The sequence below is a fragment of the Aulonocara stuartgranti genome (assembly GCF_965226115.1).
Source record: "Aulonocara stuartgranti genome assembly, chromosome: 5".
Taxonomy (NCBI): Eukaryota; Metazoa; Chordata; class Actinopteri; order Cichliformes; family Cichlidae; genus Aulonocara; species Aulonocara stuartgranti.
The window spans coordinates 27,184,614-27,198,047 of record NC_138943.1 but is presented as its reverse complement, the minus strand read 5'-3'; the positions used below and the strand labels follow the sequence as shown (position 1 = coordinate 27,198,047).

General features: G+C 41.1%; 1 long non-coding RNA gene across 2 annotated transcripts; it reads right to left on the bottom strand.

Moving 5' to 3' along the window:
* Positions 1 to 1,172: 1,172 nt before the first annotated feature.
* Positions 1,173 to 9,497, bottom strand: LOC309707213. Of its 2 annotated transcripts, XR_014276952.1 has the most exons (4): positions 9,365 to 9,497; positions 9,221 to 9,281; positions 4,945 to 5,028; positions 1,173 to 1,998 (listed from the first exon to the last, which is right to left on the bottom strand). It is a non-coding gene; the product is annotated as an uncharacterized lncRNA (long non-coding RNA). The 2 variants fall into 2 exon arrangements; XR_014276953.1 differs by lacking the exons at positions 9,221 to 9,281; positions 9,365 to 9,497 and adding an exon at positions 8,699 to 8,771.
* Between the last annotated feature and the right edge of the window lie 3,937 nt (positions 9,498 to 13,434).

Here is a 13,434-nt window from a genome sequence, read left to right as displayed (position 1 = left end):
ACCTGTCCAAGGCCACCATTGCACTAGGGTCTTTAACTCCCTGCCTCCATTATCCACCTCCATCATTTCCTGTATCATACAAGCTTTTTTTTAGTTTGTGTTTAGTATGAAGAAAAATACAATTATTTAACTGGACAAATGAGATAAATTAAAAAGTGCTATTGCTATTTATTTAATACATTTAAGAGATGATCATAGCAAATACCATTTTTAAAGCAAATTAATTAATCCTAATGACAACCCGACCCTTACAAAATGTACTCCCAACAAGTAGATAAGGAAACTGCTTAAATAACCAATTACACTTTGTTCAGGTTGTGCAGATTTACACTCACACACACTTTCTGAACAACCCACTTATACACAAACAGCCACACATATGTTTTTTTCAGTCTTTTACCAGAGATCAGTGGTGTGTTTTGGCATTAAACATTACCACAAGCGCTTCCTGTTTCATATAATCCATCCTTAACCTCACAACCACCCACTTGCCATCATCGCTCTGCTCTGCTCACTGACCCTGGTTCACCATATTAGTAATATTTCACCCTTAGATCAACACATCTATGATAAGGCAAGGGGCTGGTGAGAGGATGGAAGGGGGGGAGAAGAAAAGACGTGGAGGATGGGATGCGATATCAACAGCAAAGCGAAATTATTGCCAATCAGATTTTATTCACAGCTCAACTGCTAGACAAATTGCGGCTCATGCCGTTTGCCATGGGTCAGGGCGCTGCGTAATTTCATTTTAATAAGTCATTTTCCAGGGAGGGATGACACTGCAACACACACAAGTACACATGCCTGGGCACACGCATATGCACTCACACATGGCCTCACACTCAGACGTATCACCGCCCTCTCATACAAACAAGACTATGGGACCATGTCTCGAGGGTTGATATTTTATGGAGTGAAAGAATTGGATACACCACCAGTGATCTTGAGAGTGACTTTAGTATGAGAGAAGGGCAATACATAAGAAAGAGAAACCTGATTGAAAAGGTCACCCAATACTGTGTTTGTGTTTATTCTATCTGTTTTTGTTTTTGTTTTTTTTAATTGGCTGCAAGAAATGCAGCAAAAGGGGGCACGGACATGGAGAAAATTAGATAAATTAGAGGAAAAAAAATACGATCATTTTAGACCTTTATTTTTTGGTCCTGGACAACTTTAATTTTTCAAAATTATTTGTAAAATCATTTACATGTAACTCAGAAATAAATGACAGACCTATATATTTTGAAAAGAACCCAAATGTAGTTACGCCAATGCTCATTTTACTGCATATCTGAATAAACAACACTGAAAAGATGATGAGTATCACATCACAGAACTGTAGGTGGGCAACTTTGAACGTGTAGATACCAAATTATAGATGTACATTAAATGTGCCAAAATATATGCCTTTTTTTTCTTTACTCTGTATCCATCTGCTCCATTACAATTCTCCACAAGGTGTGAGTTGAGCCAAATTGATTGGATTAATATATATCTAGGCAAATAAACAACTCGTGCCTTGGGGGGCTTTCTCTGCAGCATTTCTTCAGAACTCCGCAGGAATCAAAGGCGCTAATATCAACAGCTGCCATGTGGAATAACATCATGCACTCATGAAAATGCAAGTCCCATATATATCAACATCAAGAAGAAACCTGTGAGAGTTACCGTGTCAGCGAAGAAATGTACAGTCAAATCAAATTCCCGGTGCTGCAAAAAAAAAAAAAAAAAATCACTTCTAAATACACCATAAATTCTTGATAAAAATGTGCACTGGATTCAAAGGCTGTTGCACAGGCTGCCTGTCATGTTCATAACTGGGTCTTTGAAGTCAGCTGTCAGTGGTCGATGCTAAACCATCTTCAGAGGTGCGTCAGTGCTCCTGTTCTTTCAAGTTCCCCTCCAGCGGCCAGTTAGCGGGGTGATGTTCATTCTGAACGTGCAGTTGCTGCTCTGGAGATAGGCCTGGTCAATCCTCCTGTCAGAGATTTCATCCTCCTAGAAGACATGTTTGCGTAAAGTCTAGCCATCCTCAAAGAGAATGGAAGTCTGCAGGCGTATTCAGTGGGGTGCAAAATACAGGGTTTCCAGACACAGAATTTTAATGTACTGTATTTCTCTTTATGATTTCCATATTGAGGAGGACTTTGGGAAAAGAAAAAACTAAAATCATGTTATTTGGGGCAGAATGTAGTACACCAAAGCTCATCAGACTCATTGTATGTAAACATATTTGTCGCGGCTTCCTGATTAAGGTCCCCATTTGCTACCAGAAGTATATTTTGAAGCTTATACGAGAAACTAAACAGGACATTCAGAAATACTGGGTCAGCACAGTCAAGCATGACAGCCAGCAGAAATACCACCAAGTCGGGAAGCTATAGTCTGAGGTGCGGAAATGGAGATAGCAGCACAACTAAAGATACAGCCTGCAAGAAGAGAGCAATAGTCCTCAACAGATAGGGAGCCCTAGGGCTAAAAGATAGGCCCATAGCCGCAGAAACATTTGTGACAAAATGGCTGACATTATCTTTTAATTAGATTCACGCTGTTTACTAGCTTGTTTGTACCCTCATTTATACATTACCTGATATGGCTTTTCTTTATCTCATGTAGGCTTGTAGGAGCTGATGGTGACGGTGGCGGCAATGATATACACAAGGTAAAGAAGCAATGTTCACGTAACGCTTTCTCCAATAAAACTGAATCTTTTTGCTTCACGTTTATATACCAACCAAGTAGGTGAATAACTTTTGCGTAACTCAAGTGATTTTTAACAATCTAACTGTTCCAAGAGGAAATGCCACGGACGGCCCAAGGCGGACGAATTTATCTTTCTGAGCAGTGGCTTATGTGGGAGGTAGAACTTCACAAATGTACTCCTCCAGCTCATATGTAATATTCTATAATGCGATGTATGCACACATACATCAGTTTAATGGAAGATGCAAATTTCCTCATTAAAGACAGAAGCACAAGTCCCTCTTACACAGAGTCAATCCATAATTAGCTTGTTCCCCTCACTGGCCCTGAAGCATTTGCTTTAGTACTGTGTGGGGCCAACAAGCTCAGTTAGCCTCCCTCTCGGTGCCCTGTGTCATATTATAAATGTTGCAAAGTTAGGCACTTATGGGTTAGTTTCAGGAATATCATGTGGCAATTTAAAGTATGAGATTCATAGGACAGATTAGGGGTAGTGGTATCTTAATTGTTCCAAGTAAAGGAAAAACAGATTTCTCCTTTTGTTTTTTAATTCATTTATTTTTGAAAACTAAATCAAAGACACAGCCGCTATCATTATAGTGGTGCCGTTTTACTCTTACTCCAAATTATAACATAATGTAAAGATATGAGAAAGGAGGAAGTTTCAAAGATGTCTAGAAAAAGAGCCAAAAGAACTTCCTGCACCCATCGTTTCAAAGTGGCCGTCACTACAGTGCAATAAAACATCCTTATTGCTCTGCTAGTTGTTACATCAACACATTAAGCAGTCTAATAGTTTGAGCAAACTTGGTGACCTGGGATGGATTCAAATCAGTTCATTTTTTTCAGACCCGTGATTTTCAGGCGTCCACCTTAACTTCAGTAACCTGAGATTCAGGCTTCTATATATACCCAGCTTTACACAGGTTTTCTTGTCAATATTTCACTTCGGGAAATAGCACATTCCTTTTCGGCCTCAGTCAACAGTAAGTGACCACCTAGGAAACAACAGTGGAACCAACCCACCAGAGAAATCAACTGCTAAAGCCTGAGTCCTTTGGCTAACACAGGGCCCCAGAGGAAATGTGTATTCTTTGACTGAGTGCCAAGTGGTTGCTTGAGGTACCAAAAGGTATACAGTGGTTCACTGGAAATTCTTTTCAATTGCTTTGGTTGCTACCAGTGCGACTTGAAATGAAGAAGATTTTAACTTTTTACCTTTATATTTTATACCTTGATGCAACACAGTCTCCATTTCCAATCTAAGTCAGAAGTTTTACTACCACATGGGTAGTAGTTAGCAAGTCAGTAGCTGTGTCCCAAAACCTAGGCTGCATCCTTTGGAGGACCCGGCCTTCGCAGTCTTTGTGGGCTAGGTCCTTCGAAAACCAAGAAGGCCGGAAGTGCGAGGCTGTGAAATGGGACGGCTTTCAGATTTGCGTCACCGCTGGACACTGCCGTAAATTCTCAACTATCTCATACTTCTGTTTAATCAGTTTTCTGTTTGGCGTTGATTCAGCTGTGTTAAAACCCCGGAGGAACCCAATAATAAAGTTTTATTTAATCTAATCTAATCTAATAACTTAGATCTGAAAATGATGAAGCTGGGAGTCCGCTGTTCTCGCCGGCTCTAGGGACCCTTGAACCCACGGCTAGCTATCGAACGGGTGGGTAACAGACGTCTCCGAAAACGTTGGAGCACTTTTTTCAAATATGTGATATCGTGATAAACCGAGCAGATATTTGAAGTTTACACAGCTACATTCTCGCCTGAAAATATGTTAAAAGTTTATTTTATGACCCAGAAAGAATAATAAGAGTAATATTAAAACTAAGTAGCTGCCACCATATTTGGAAACTGGAATTGGCTGGGTCGCGCTATGAATTCTGGGATACGGTGGGCCATGAAGGATACACCCGACCCATCCTTCAAATCTGGGGAAAAGGAGGACGCATTTGTCGGCCGCATTTGGAGTCTACGAATTGGGACAGCCTTCGTCGCGTTGCTGTGACGTAATCGGTCTACAAATGCGGCCTCAGGAGGATGCAGCCTGCGTTTGGGGACACAGCTAGTGTCTTCCATGCAGACTACAGGAGACTATGGCAGTTTTCTAGCCATCAAAATGATCACAAGAATCTTTTCGTTGCAGCATCCTCTTTGCGACCATTTTCACTCGGCGACAGCCAGTATCTCCCAGCAATTGTTGGCCAATGGACCAATGTGGTTGAGATCTTACCTACCTGATTGTTGATAGCACTGCAGACCTCCGAAAGTGACGTTAAACTCTCCCCAAGGCATTAATCTCACATCTTGAATTGGACTGTCTAAAAAAAAAGAAAAAAGTAAAGAAAAAAACTGCAAGTGAGACAAAGTGCAAACAGATTGTTTTATTAGAACTTTAAACAAAGCGATTTCTATTATAAGCCATTATCACAGGCTTTTTAGATGTTTGTTTGTTTGTTTTGTTCAGGCTCATTGAATCCGTCACTGTTTACATCTGCCTTGCAGTCATCTGCTTAGTATGTATCCCCACAGGCTGCTGTGTGATTGGGGTGAATGCTCATCTTCTAAGACACTTTAGACCTTTCACTGACAATATCCTTGTTTACCTCTAGCGTTTTCTTGCTCAGTGCATTCCCCATTTAAACACCACAGTGGTCAACATTCACTTTCTTAGAGTATGTTAAACTATTCTTAGCCGGTGACCCAGTATCAACATTGGACCTGAAATGTATAGTATATCACGTCTCTGTCTTGTGCTGACTTTTCACTTTGTTATATTTAGTTTGTCTAGATTGCTAAAGTACTCTGGGCACTGTCATATGTCTTCATACCTGTCAAAGCATGAAGACACGTGTTATCTGAAATAATGGTTTAGGATAAATGACAATGATGCAGGGTGTGCAGAACAGAGGTGATTTTCTTTCTAATGCATTTTATCACCAACTTAGTGAATGTCAGATATGCTGAGACACAACAATGTTCTCTAGTGTTTTTCCCTGTAGTGATGCATTTTAACTACTCTCTAATCAGCAAAAACACTGTTTTCATGCAGATGTTTTAGAGAATCCTTTTTTCCCCCCATGACAATTACGCAAGCACACAAGCATTCAATTAGGCACGCCAAGTGCCCTTGTTGAGGTCACTCCTTTCACAGCTTAAAGGTGGAGATTCCATTTGAATTTTCACCTCTTTTATTCCTCGGTCAATCTGGGATTCTTTAGTTCTCTTAAATAATGCATGTTTCTGCTTGTGGTGGAGGGATAAAGTGGCTCTTAACGTGAGCTCCCACCCAATACGAGGCTCTCCCTGTCAGGGGGCCAGGTGAGCCGCCTCTGAGCATGCCACCACTGCTGTGGAGGTAACTTTCATGCTCCACTGGGCAAACATTTTCCAGGTCACATTTTTCAATTACACTGAGAGGCAGGTCCCCCAGGCAACCCCCCCCCCCCCCCCCCCCCCCAGCAACAACCAGCGAAGCACACACACACACACACACACACGCACTCACATAAACAGACTAACCTCCTCACCCTCCCCCTTCCACCCTGCCATTCCCACACTCATCCTGTGTTTAGCAGGATAGCATCTCCTCCTTCACCACCTATCTTGAAAAAACACAGTTTAGGTTTGGGGAGAAAACACTGTGTTTATAGGGGTGACAACAGATTAGGTTGCCATTTTATGAACTCGGCAAACAAAAAGCAAGGCATGCAAACTGATGAGCAAATTGAGTTATAGGCAAACTGTCCCTTAGCAGCCAGACAGAGGACTCTTTGTTCTGTTAAATCTGTCAAAGTTCCTCAAGTTCAGCATGAGGTGTTTATCTCCTTATCTGAATACTTTGAAGTTTCACCCTCTGTGTGTTGCCTCAGGCGTATGGTGAGATATGAGGAGAGTCTGCTTCATCTGCCTAATGCTGCTTGTGTAGCTAATAGTCCAGAAAACACTGCTCTGTGAGGCCACAAACGAGCACTTTAAATGATTCATCTTTGGCTGTCACATGAGAGCAACTTGCCACGCTCTGCCACTCTGTCACTCATGATTTCAAACAATCTGAAGGTGTTAGAGAAGTCAGAGGATACCAGCGTCTGTTAAGAGATATAGAGCACTCTCTGCTCAGTTACCTGCCCTATTTTTCAACGAAAAATGTTTGTGATATTGCAAGTATCTCAGAATTTCATAACTGTCAACTGATTACATTTAAAGAAAAAAAAAACAGTGAGCAGAACTTTTAATTTATCATTCTCCCAAGTATTGGCTGTAAGGGCTTGTAGCTGTCCAGCAGCTACTGACAAGCCAGTATACATGTTCTTACCACTCTGTCCTTCAGTTGTGCATAATACCCTCATGCTGCCATCCTCACACTTTCAATGTCATGTTTAGCAGGTAATCAATAAAGTTCCATTTTGACTTGCTCAAATCGTCCGAGTTATTACAATCTGCCCTGAATATTAAAACCCATCAAACTGCTGTCACAATTGCCTCTTTTCCACTAGTACCTACTCGGTTTCTGTAATTTTCCGTTACAACTGAGTACCACCTTAATGTGGGTGGGGTCGTTACAGCAACGCTGTCCTGTGGGGTAATGCGAAACTAACATAACACAACATTGGAGGCCATTGAGCCGATGGTAGACTTGTTGCTAAACCAATGGTATACCTATGTGCCTCGTCACTAGACGACGATGTTGGTTTGTGTGACCCTGTAATCATTTCCCACGTTTGCGGGTTTGATTCTTGAAGGAGTCATTCTCATGACTCATTCAGTAGTCCCGCTCTCTGTCCCATCAGTGACATGCAGTCTCTTGATGCTCAACTCTTTGACCAACCCTTGATCGTGGCTCAAGAGTTGGCAGTTCGTCTTGTAATCGGACACTGGTGGCACCAGTGTCCGGCAGCCTCGCCTCTGTCAGTGTGCCCCAGGGCAGCTGTGGCTACAATGTAGCTTTCCATCACCAATGGGTGGATGACTGTAGTGTAAAGCGCTTTGGGGTCCTTAGGGACTAAGTAAACCGCCAGTCTATTTACCTGGTGGTTGTGGGTAACGCATCCTTATTTCAGTTTTCAGCTTTATTTGTCATATGCAAGTAAGCACACGGTCAACACTGCAATGAAATGTGTTTGACGAGCAGAAGACAAGTCTCTCAGCTGTAATAAACAATATAACACTATAAGTTAAAAAGTTGTATAGGTCAAAATTTCTGTAATGTGTTTCATTTTAAGCCAGTTCAAACTCCAAACTCCCATTAATCGGTGTCCTCAATCATGGCTACAACCTGACTGCTGATGCATGAGCTGTATCAGATATTACAGACTACACTCTGGTTCAGGCTAAATATTGCAGCAGATAGATTAAAAACAGCACTCAGATCAGATACCAAAAAACAATATTCGAGCATCCACTCAAAGCAAACCAGCACATACGAACAGAGCACATGGCAAACATTGTTGACTCCCTTGAACAAGATCTTATTTAAAAGCAAAATCAAAAAAGATCACATGGTGTGCCAGCTGATTTCATTATTTCATTCACTCAAACCTTAAGTCGTGGTTATGAGACATTAAGATCCTTTAACAAATTAAATGCTAATCCATATAATGGATTTGATAAGCCGAGAAACAAGTATGATACATAAGATACTAGCTATGCCTGTTACCACAAAACCACAACTGTGTGCAGTGCACCTGTCAATGCAACAGCAGAATTTGCTCTCATATAAATTGGTTCAACTATTGATTAGCTATTCGGGCACCGGTGCAAGACAAACACTATCTTTGGCATTTCTTAATTCTCTCATGGATTTTTACTCAAAATTATTTGCAAAACACATGTCTCTTTCATAATGTCTCTGAATTAAATTAGTTGACACATGGCAACAGTTCCTTGGTAACCCTTGCTAACAAACTTACATTTGCTAACAAACTCAGAAAATATGCAGAGGTGTATGGCAGCATCAACAAGAAAATAATGTTGTGGTAAGAAAATACATACAAATTTCAACTTCTCTGAAGTCTCAAAGCAGATTGGAAAACCTAGCACCTCCTGCTAGGTTTGCCAAAAAAATGATATAATTAGATGCTCATTTGCAATAGTAGCAATACAAAGGGTGCCATCGTTGCGTCTTCCAGTTAACACACAGCTTCACACAGCACCTGCCCTCACTCTCAGCTGATGTAGCTGGTGTTCACAACACTACAAGACACTTTATGAGGAATTTCAAGAGGTCAGTAAAGCTCCTGTTTCAACAATGCTTAAGTACTAAACAGTTATCATCAACTTTAGCTTCAGACCACGTGCGCACGGGCTAACGTTAGCACTCCATTATTAGCGAGTCACTCTTGATTCATCATTGTTAGTGGCTATGGCTAATAATAAAGCTATAAGATTATATCAGCTCAACATTATCAGTCCTGTAACACTGATAGATAGTGTTAATTTAAAAGTTTCTTTTAAAGTCGCAGATTTAAGATGAAAACGTCCAGCATCATCGAAACAGAAAAAGCAGTGGCCTACCTTACCAGCCGTATTTAATCCAGTGCCAAGTCAGCTGAAGTAACGCACTGCCTCAGAAAACCTAAAAACATAGTGGAAATGTTATCCAGTATCAGGTATTTTCCTGGGTATCAGTACTAAAGTCTAGCATCTTGACAACCTTACCGCCACAAGAAAAATAGTTCAATAAGTATTTAAAAGGGCTTCAAGTCACCAGTGCACGTGGGAAAATGGGATTTTTGCAATAACCCGATGATGCACAAATTATAATAAATTACAACAAGTATAGATCAATCAGACTGAATATGTTCGGCACAAGAGTAAAGCTGAAAGTTGTGCTCATGATGATGATCATTGTGATGCCATGTAGGAATCTTCTGCTTTATAAAACTGTCTGGCTCTATTTCCCACAATACATACGTAATACCTGTGTTATATTGCAGAAATCCTCAAAACCGATGCCTTTTTTATGTTAGGGATTATTACTGTTGTAAACAAAAGATACCTTTCTTTTGAGTCACTAGAAGGTTTGACAAAGGATCACTAAGCCATTTTAGGAATGAAAACACATTGCGTATGCCTTCATTTAAGTGGTGATAACAGAAAAAAATGACCACAGCTGAGCAATGAGTCATGGAGTTGTGTGAGACTGTGCAGGCAGAGAGGATGGCACTGCAGGCGAGTTGGATGAGAGCCAGGGACACTGTGTCAGTGGGGTCAGAGCAAGCTGGCATGACTGGTGAAAGCACATAAGAGGGCACACGAGCATCCGCAAACATGCACACGAAAAAAACTACAATTAATAAAACATGAGTAAAAGCCACTCTAAGTGATAATAATTTAAGCTATTTACATGTTTACACATGCAGAATATCTCTGCCCTCCTCCCTTCGTTGCACACTCACAGTTAAACGTGTTCAGCAGCGTCTAAGTCTTTCTGTAAAATGTAAATGCAGATTCACAAGCATCTTTCCTGACAAACCTTTTGGCAAGAAAGCATCATTATACTGTTCCGGCAGACGGAGAGGAACATTTTTAAAAGAAAATACATTAAATCGCAGACAGACTATTTCATTTCTGTCATCTGCCAGACTTTGTCATGCTCTCATCCATCTGTTTATGCGTAATATTATGCATGTGGACCCACCAGCGCTAGCAACAACCCCTAGGCATGACTATGTCATACCTGCTGATTCTCCCTCAAACACCTGCTGCCTCTGATCTTAGCATCAACTAGTACTGCTTAGTTTTAAGGTTGTATCCCCCATGTAAAATGTGTGCTGACAATCACCTTCTCCAGTATGCTAAATGTGTCACAGGGCAGGTGTCTCAGAAAAGGTAGTGTGTAGCATCAGTACCACACAGGAGTGTTAATTAGACACACTGACAACAGAGTCAGGGCTGCTGCGATTGACGTACGAAGCTCCTATGACGGTTAGCACACACAAAAACGCTTGACTCTGACAGTGTGTCTGTCCCTGAGTGTACTGCAGTGATCACCATAGAAAGAGAGTTGACAGATTTCAAGCCAAAATTAACCAGCTCCAAGTAAAATACAGTGCAGAACAAAATTCAAGCAGATTTGGAAAGCAATGCTGTTCTGTCAATCTGAGACAAGGGGTTATTTAAACAGAAAGAGAATTTTTAATCACAACGAAAGCTGTGCCACAGTGAAAAATGACATCCCTGATCCAGGTGATAATGTATAATAAATGCAGGCAATATACTAATTCTTTCTTCTTCACAATGCACAGGGGGTAATCTGGACATGTTGTTGCTTTACTTTGTCTTAACAAAGAGCACTGGTAGCTTCCCACTAATTAAATACACAGCATATAAAGACTGCTGAAAGAAATCCCCCAAAAAATAAATAAGCTGTAATCTGAATGAAGGATAGCAGACTTAGGGTCACGTAACTTGCACTCAGTACAAAGCGACGGTCTATCACTCTGCTTTTTCCAGATCCTCACGTTCTCTGTCACGTGCATGTAAAAATACACACAAGAGCAAGCATACAACGTATGGCATTACAGCCTGCAACACTCGACATCAGTGCAGACAGATCCAACAGCTGCTAATTGACAGCAGTAAGGAGAGAGCCAGAGGAGGGGGAGATATTTTTAATTACACACCTCAATCTCCATGGCTGCAAAGGGCGGGAGGACAGAAGTCGCGCCAACAGGTTGAGATGGAGATGAAGTGAAACGGCGGCGGGGGAAAATCGCTGGGTGACATTTTCAGCGGCTTCTTTCTGCTGAATGATGTTTGCACGACAGTAAGCAATCTATCACATGCACACAAGATCAACCCAGAAACAGCCGCTGATTGATTGGAGATCAAATTGCAAATGTATATATATTGTTCAGGTAGCGTGAGTGGTTGTCTGTCTGTCTGTCTGTGTGTGTTAGCCCTGTGATAGACTGGTGACCTGTCCAGGGTGTACCCTGCCTCTGGCAGAGTGTTGGGCTGATACAACAGTATTCTCCACGACAGCTTAATCACAGAGTCATGTTTTGAACACTGTGATGGGATCTAAGGCACGACTGCCCTGCCCTGATGTTTTTGTGTGATTCTGCTCCCTTTTTCACAAAAGCTACAGATTAGAAGTCAGATGCAGCCACTGGCAACAAGAGCACTAATCCAGTCGGTACGTTCATCTACAGATCCTAATCCTTTAACGCCACGACCAAGCGTGTGTAATTTCCTGCTGTAAATGTACTTATTTTTCCTGTATGCCATCAGGCTTTTTTTCCTCTGCTACCCGTTCACATCAGAAGAAAACGGTACAGAAGGCAGGTTTGCTGTGATCTCTACACCATAGGCTATGTGATGAATTTTAAATTCCGCTTAGCCATAAAATTGAATCTATCAAGTCTCCAGTGCACCACCTGCCCCCTGTATTTCTCACTCCAAACCTCTCCTCCCTTGAGTTTTATCATTTTGTACAATCTGAGTCCTCCTGTTCAGCTCTGAGTTGGGACAGTTAGATTATCTATATGAGAGATTTAGATAAAGAAAAAATGACTGTGGCTTCACCTAAAATGACCCAAGATATTACTACTGTAGTTTGCTTTCCAGTTGTACAAATTCAAAACAAGTGAGGACTATTAAAGTGCAAGCATTATATTGCAAAGATGTGCTGTCTGAGATAAAAGCCCTGCCCTGCCTTGACAGATCGAGCTAAATATCTACCTAGACGCCACATAGACTAATCCCTATTCAAGATTGGAAGTTCTGTGCAAGGCTGTAACTGCCTTTCACTCACAGCGGGGCCAAGCACAACTTGCAAGGGTTAGTTCTAAATGCGAAGTCCACAGCGATATATTTTCTGCAAAACACTTTTCAAAGATGTTTCCTTGGAGGTATTGAAGGGAACGTGTTTGAATAGCATGTGCTCTCAGCACTTGGCACTGAAGTAAAATTATTTTGACTTCACATACCTGACATCGCCTGCCCAAACACACTGGACTCTGAGCTCAAAGGGAACAGGCTACAAAAGCACTTTTCCAGCCCTAGGAAACAGCTGTAGTAATAAACTAATTCCAAATCTAATATTTTAGGAAACTCTGAGCCATCAATCAGAAATTTGATGATAGTTATTTAGTAACAAAGAGAATAATATATATTTTTTTGTATAGCACTTTTAAAAACACATTAAAGATAAGTCCACACGCCCAATCACACAGTCAGACATACAACATTAGCATTTCTAACATTTATTCCTCATACACACTTCCATATCTGCATCAGAAGAAGCAAGGGCAGCTAAAAAATAATGGACAAAAGGTTTAGGAAAAGCTAACATAAAAAACAAATAGTTTAGGATTTAACATAACAGTCAAAACAGGGATGAACTGATCAGCTCATGATCAGATGAACGGAGCGGCTGGCTGTTGTTATAAGATCTCAGCTATACAATATATGCAGGAGCCTCGCCATGTAGGGTTTCATATGTTATTTGTCCTTTTTTAAAATTAATTCTGTATTTTACTGGAAGCCGGAGAAAAGAAAGAGAGTAGGTGTGATGTGTGAGCACTGGTTAGTGTTTGTTAGCAGCCTAGCTGCTGCATTCTGGACCAGCTGAAGATGGACAAGAGAGGACAGAGAGATGTACATGAAAATTGAGTTACAGTACTGAAAATGGTAGAAAATTCAAGTTTGTAATTAATGTTCCAGTATTGTTGGGAGTCGGTTTGATTTTTGCCAATTTTCCTAGTGAAGGAAGCATTAGTGTG